The sequence below is a fragment of the Lactuca serriola genome, chromosome 7 (genome assembly GCF_051521515.1).
Source record: "Lactuca serriola cultivar US96UC23 chromosome 7, Lser_US96UC23_V15, whole genome shotgun sequence".
NCBI classification, from domain to species: domain Eukaryota; kingdom Viridiplantae; phylum Streptophyta; class Magnoliopsida; order Asterales; family Asteraceae; genus Lactuca; species Lactuca serriola.
The window spans coordinates 109,367,758-109,374,703 of record NC_136414.1 but is presented as its reverse complement, the minus strand read 5'-3'; the positions used below and the strand labels follow the sequence as shown (position 1 = coordinate 109,374,703).

The window sequence follows — 6,946 nt, the reverse complement described above, 5'->3', positions numbered from 1 at the left end:
TATTATAAACTCATCGTGTTTAAGGAATTTCTTTGAAAATTCATAACTTCTTTATCTGATGTCGGTTTTTGCCAGACTTTTTACCGCTGGAATACCATTGTCGAGACCTTCGATTCTCGTTTAGGTCATTCCGGCCAAAAGTCGCTCGATCTCCGATTCGAGTTTTTAGCTGTCTGTTGCTAAGCCGAACTTGGGAAAATCATAACTTCGCTATATGAAGTCGGATCTGGGCGTTCTTTTTACGTATGATCATGGTTCAAAGACATTTAAACATAGAAGGAAATAAAATAGAAGTATTTGTACATTTTATTATGAAAGTAAATTTTATTACTCAAAAGTGGTTACAATACTTGACCCATTTTGGTCATTACAAAGAGTTGAAATATCGGGTTGTCACACAGACGACCAATTCTCCATAAGTATTCAACATATGATAACGCTAATCAGATTTTTACAATTAGGGTATTCAAAGTGCCATAATTTACAGTTCTAATAAATGTATCGTCTGTTGTTTATCGCAGAATCTAAACTTTTTCATAACGCTTAACATCATGAAAATTGAATCTTGTGGGATATTTGTGTTTTAGGTGAAGGTGCTTGACGATTCAAGACCAGATGTCCACAAAATGGCTGAATCTTTCGTCAACAAATTCTTCCACTCTGGTTTTCCATATAGGTGAGTTGATGGAACTTAATTTCACATAAAATTTGTTGAAGAGTTTCATTTCTCATATCATATATATTCCACCATTGCTTCTTACTCCAGCATCAACAAATGATACCTTAGATATACTCAATTTCGGGCATTAAAAGTTACAGCAATTCTCAAGTGCAGCACTATCTTTTTTATCAACTCAGGTCCTCTTCCAATACAGTCTGTCTCTTAAATTCCATTGTTACGTGATTCATTCCATTGTAGCAAATAGCAATATTTAATCTTACCCCTTTGCAATCACTGCTATATGCTGTAGGCTTGAGATCTAACCTGCACAAGCAACTGCAGTTAGTTGGGTGAGGAACAACTTTCATCTCAAGAATTTGATCATACCAATACTAAAAGAACTTAACCTCACATTCTTGATGTCAAACAGGTACTAAAAGATGGAATGCAGCATATGGGAAAACTAATATGTAGCAATTTAGGTGCACTCAGGGATGCAGAACCCAAACGGTGGAGAATATTGGGTTTGTAGTTTGTACCATTATTTTTTTTTCTTTGTTCTTATATATGACTATGAAATATTCAACTTCAAGAACCTCTTTTTAATATGTAGCTGATGTGCTATACGACTTGGGCACTGGTCTCGAAATCATTTCCCCATTATGCCCTCAATTGTTTCTTGAAACAGCTGGGCTTGGGATTTTTTCAAAGGTTAGTTGGTGGTGAATAATTACCAATATTTAATAATTATATAATAACCCAAATTGACCAATTTTAAAAACTTGGTTGTCATTATTGAATAAGGAATTGCTGTGGTAGTTGCAAGAGCAACAAGATTACCAAATTATTCTTCATTTGCAAAAGGAGAAGCCATCTCAACCGTGTTTAATGTGCTCGGGTCAGGTCCCAGTTGCTTACAACAGTTTGTTCATCTATGCAAGGAAAGGTACATGTAAAATTTTGAATTGACATTATTGCCCCTTTATTATATATGGGAAACAAATCTAATGTCAGTTCTTTTTGTTTTGTGTAGATGGTTGTTGGGTCACTTCTTTCTATAATACATGTATATAGTGTATCTAAGGAAATGTGAGTTGCTCCTGTTAGCACATTAAATCCACAAAGAAGTGCAATGATTATAGAAGATTTCATTAAGGTTCATAAACAAATGCTAAAAATTCTTATCATTATTTACATTTTTGTCCTGTCTATTTTGCTAATGTTTTATAAATTTCTTATTAAAACATAGAGTAAATTACATTTGTTGTCCCTGTGTATAGTTTATTTTTGCAATTTTGGTCTTGTAATGTTTTTGGTTCAGGTTCCAAGTAAAATGACTCTTTTAGTCCCTGAGCATAGCTGATTTTATCCAAATTTGGTCCCAAAAATATTGTCATTTTAATTATATTGCGGATCAAAAGCGTTAGGAAAACATCAAATAAGGACCAAAAACGTTAAATTAGATGTTACTAATTACAATGTTGGTGAAAATGAATGATGGTGTTATCAAAACAATCTCTTTTATTTCTTTAAAGGAAATACGATTCAACATGTCGTTCCAGCACATCATTTGCATGGAGTATTTTTATTTTGTTCAGATTTTGAGATAGTTACTATGTCAAGTAAAATATGTGATTGTATTTATTTCAAATTGCATTTGAAAACCGTGTTTTCTTCTCATGCACATCTTTTAATATTTTATATTATTTTATGATTGAATATTTTGTTTTTTTTTATTTATAGTTTTAACCTTCAAGTCATGTTTTATTTTGTTTTATGATATTAATTTTTGTAATGTGTATTCAAGAATTTAATAAATTCATTTTAAGAGTTTTGTAGACATTTGTATGTTTTTTTTATGCATTAACGCGGGTTATAATCTAGTTCAATTTACAAATTGAATTCTAATTTCAATTATATCCCCTGATCTTTGAGACTTATTACAATATTAACCCTATAATTTTCCTTTTGTTTTACTTTACAACCGTATTATTTAATAATTTAATTTATCTATAAATGATCTTTTAATACTTTAAGTATCAATTAAATCCTAAATAATCATTTAAAATATTAATTAAATCTTTTAAATCATAAATAATCTCTTTTTGTTAAGTTATTATATAATAAGCATGTGATCCGACACGAAATACGTACTACTTAATCGTATGTACAATAGAAGGCTAACATCGTTAACAAGGAGATTTTTGGGTCGTTACAGTATCCGGTCGGTTAGACCGAAGGGGTGGCCAGCACCCAGATATGATCGGCAGTATCTGGTCGGAAACACCGAAGGGGAGGCTAACACCCAGATATGCTCGACAATATCCGGTCGAATTGACCGAAGGGGTAGGTCGAGCACCCAAATATGCTTGACAATATGTGGTTATGTGGTATGATGAGGGAACTCACTAAGCTTCGTGCTTATGGTTTTCAGTTTTGGTTTCAGGTACTGCATTTTCAAAGGAAAGGAGCCCCCACAATAGCAACACATCACACTATGATTTTCCGCATGACGAGGTCTTTAGGAGTTGTACTCTAATATTATCTTTCATAACATGATTGGATGTTTTACAAACTGATTTGTTTATTACATGAGATGACACTATTGATGTTTTCATAATAGTGGTTTTCAGAATTACTCAATTAAAAACAAAAATTTTGGTCTTGAATTATAGGTTGTTACAAGTTGGTATTAGAGCCCTGGTTTGAGGGATTCGGACACACTCTCGGGTATATCTGGACTCAAATAGAGGGTTTGAGATATTATTACAAGAAAAATAATTTTTCTAAATTAAAATTAAGGGTTTTTAATAAAGGACAAGTAGTGTGATGCACGCATTCCGTCGAGATCAAGTAAGTTTTCCACAAGATACCCGTACATGTTGTAGTATTATATGAATTGTGAATATGTGAACTGCATGCTAGATTAGGGCTAAGGATCTAGGAAGGATGCCTTGTATGTCTACTATATGAGCTTGTAGACCTGCATGCTAGTACTAATCAGTCATTGATAGGATGGTATGTTTAGGTTATGCATGATTGTTTGAGCTCTTAGAATTTCATGTTAGTACAGTTCCAATAGTTGAATACAATGAATTGATAGGAGTATGTTGGTTAGTGTTTCCATTATCCAAATGTTGCTTGATTTGTGCTTTATGAGACTCTTAGTAACGTGGGTTAGCTACTAAGTGAATATGCTAGGTCACGTGTCTCACAAGCTAGATAATCGCAGAGTGATGGACTTGGCCCTATTACGCAACTCTCGTTTGAGTCCAACCATTCTAGGATTGAGTCTTTTACTCGAAGGATTATCTAATCTCTATTGCATGTGACTATATTCATGAGGTAGCTAGTTGAAATTAATAGGAATCCTTCAGCAGCTAAGGACTAGGTGGGTTCGGGAACGTAGGAAAGCCTAGGATGTGCTTCAGTGGGTTAGTAGTGTGGTTAGTGAGTTTTAGGTGCATCAGTTTGAAGAAGTGATTTAGAGGATCCAGGAGGATCGCTGAGGAAAAGTATGGATAGGTGTGCAAGGTAGTATTGGGCCCGTACTACTTGAATTGGTGGGAATGTTGGAGAATATAAGAAGCTTATGGGAAGGAGAATTCTTGGTTATGCTCTGGTCGTGGGGATAGTTGCCTGCCAGATGAGGATGAGCACACATGGGGAAGGACCAGGGTTTGGTCTTGGCTCCGGTAGTGAGCCAGTTAGTGGAAGGACTTCCAGGGTTTTGAGTTCACGTTGCATTAAGGAAATGTAAAGTGTTTCTCACACTAGTCCCTACCCTAGATGAGCTAAGGTTCGGTTTGCCTTAGTTCTCTTGTATCAGGCAGCAAGGATTGATTATGCGATTTATTGCACTTTTGGGATTGGAGGCTGTATTGGGAGGAGTTTCTGACCCGGTTTAGGACAAATGTTGCTTCAGCTACTGCAGTTCAACATTGGATGATTGAGCTGGTGAGTGTGTCAGGGTGCGAGACTTTGAATGATATGATTTCTAGAGCCCGAGAGGGAGAGACTAATTTGGAGCCCTCAGGAATGGGATCCTGATTCTGGTTCCGGCTCAGGAGTTGGACTTGGGGCAATTGATGCACGACCGCGGGAGTTCATCTCATCGGAGATTACCCGTAGAATTTTGGAATGGACCTCGGTGGTCTTTCGTTCATCCATGGGAGGGATTTTGGGATATTTCAATATTCTTCTCGGGGCCTTTCAGGCCGGAATTGTCCTGGGGCGTTTAGGGGCTCATCTGGAGCCCAAATGTCACACCCCGAAAACCAAAGGCGGAAACATTTCCGGGGTTGACTCCACGTTGAGTATCAAATCCAATGCACATAGTAATCACAGTAAACAACCATTACATTACATATATTTGAAAGTTCACATTTGTTTCAAAAGTAAATTGTACAAGTGTTATACATATATCATATGAACAAAAGTAGAGACGAGTCTTCTGCGCACTCCGTCTTCACCAAAAGATATCACCGGGTACCTGTCTAACGTGGACCTGAGAATACAAGCGGTTTGAAAATCAGCATAAAGCTGGTGAGTTCATAAGATTGTTTGTCTTCTGAAAATGTACCAGTTTCCTTTAGTTTTCCGAAAAGGTTTGTTATCCAAGAAAATCCCATATTTTCTTATGTAAAACAGTTTAGTTATCTTTCATTACTGTTCAATTACGCGTTATATGTTACTCCAGGAAAATCCCATATTTTCCTAAATACAAGACCGATTTAATATCACAGAGTATAGTTTAATACACAAAACTATATATTGAGAATCTTGGGATTACTATCCCGAATTAGATATAAAATACTTTAATATACGTCAACTATAGATGGAAAGTAGTTTGAAAACCTTGGGACTAACATCCCGTACTACATATAGATTTAATACCATGGGACTATCATCCCGGACTAGATACAAGATAGTTTGTTAAAACCATGAGATTACTATCACGAACTAGATATAAGATAGTTTGATAAAACCATGGGCTTACTACCCTGAACTAGATATAAGATAGTTTGATAAAACCATGGGATTACTATCCCGAACTAGATATAAGATAGTTTGATAAAACCATGGGATTACTATCCCGAACTAGATATAGATTCTAACCATAGGAATAACATCCTGCAATAGATATGAAACCTATAGACTAAAAACCATGGGATTACCATCCCGTACTAGATATATATATATATATATATATATATATATATATATATATATCCAAAACCAAAGCCGTGAATAAACTTATATTAATACATATTGTGAGTCGGGTAACCATGCTGATACGACAACGAGACCTCCTTGACGTTTGTCAGAAGTCGGACGATATCCAGAATTTGTCACCCCAGGCGTGCCCGCCTAACTGTAGCTAGAAGTTAAGGTGTGGGATTGTCAGTCCCGAATAGATCTATTCACAAATTCCTCACTCTCCCTCCAGGAGACTCTGGTTACACTTCCGGGGAGGATTTACTGATCATCCATAAAGGGTAGTGATGAACTCACAAGCTAGTACTAAACTATTCACAGGGTTCTCATACGATATCAAACATATAAAAGATTATGAAACATAATACAGTGAATACAGATACATACAATGAAACTATCTGGCAATACATTCAAATGATGCGGAGATAAACTGAATCAGACATAGTTTATCTAAAAACTTTATACACATATCAGTACATGATAAAACGAAAACTAAAGAACCCCAAATTATTCCCATAATAATTTGATTAGTTTGGTTATTTCCTTAATTAAAATTCATTTAGTTGCAGTTGATAAATCATCCCTTATGCTCAGCATAATACATAAGGGGTAAAAGTGTTTATAAGTTTTCCAGATATTATTTGAAACATATCAATGTAATAATTCGAAAATAGTTATAGTTTGCTTGTATTCCCCCCCTGAAAACATTGAAAAACACGGAAAAAGCGTAGGGGTATGAACTCACCGGACGAGAAATGTGACGATTTCGGATGTTAAACGTTGGTTCGGGACTTGCAAACGCACGAGGTTCCTATGTATAATGAAAATATACACATTTGTATCTAATTAGGACTTAGATTATTTATTTGGTAGACACAAACACTTCTAGTTGCGAAAACACTCCCTTACAAGTGTTTGGAGGGACCCGGGTGGCGTTTAAGGACTTGTATGACCGGGAAATGGAGTTTACTCTTCAAGAGTAAACTCATACAAGATTTTTCGGCCCATAACACCCATTCCCCATGAGTTTACGGCCGTAAACTCATGGTGGGGTGGTTTATGGTGCAA

General features: G+C 35.7%; 1 long non-coding RNA gene across 1 annotated transcript; it reads left to right on the top strand.

Moving 5' to 3' along the window:
* The first annotated feature begins 968 nt into the window (after positions 1-968).
* On the top strand, positions 969-2,023 carry LOC145062796 (uncharacterized). The gene is made up of 4 exons (XR_013687727.1): positions 969-1,011; positions 1,092-1,185; positions 1,275-1,607; positions 1,695-2,023. It is a non-coding gene; the product is annotated as an uncharacterized LOC145062796 (long non-coding RNA).
* The last annotated feature ends 4,923 nt before the right edge of the window (positions 2,024-6,946 follow it).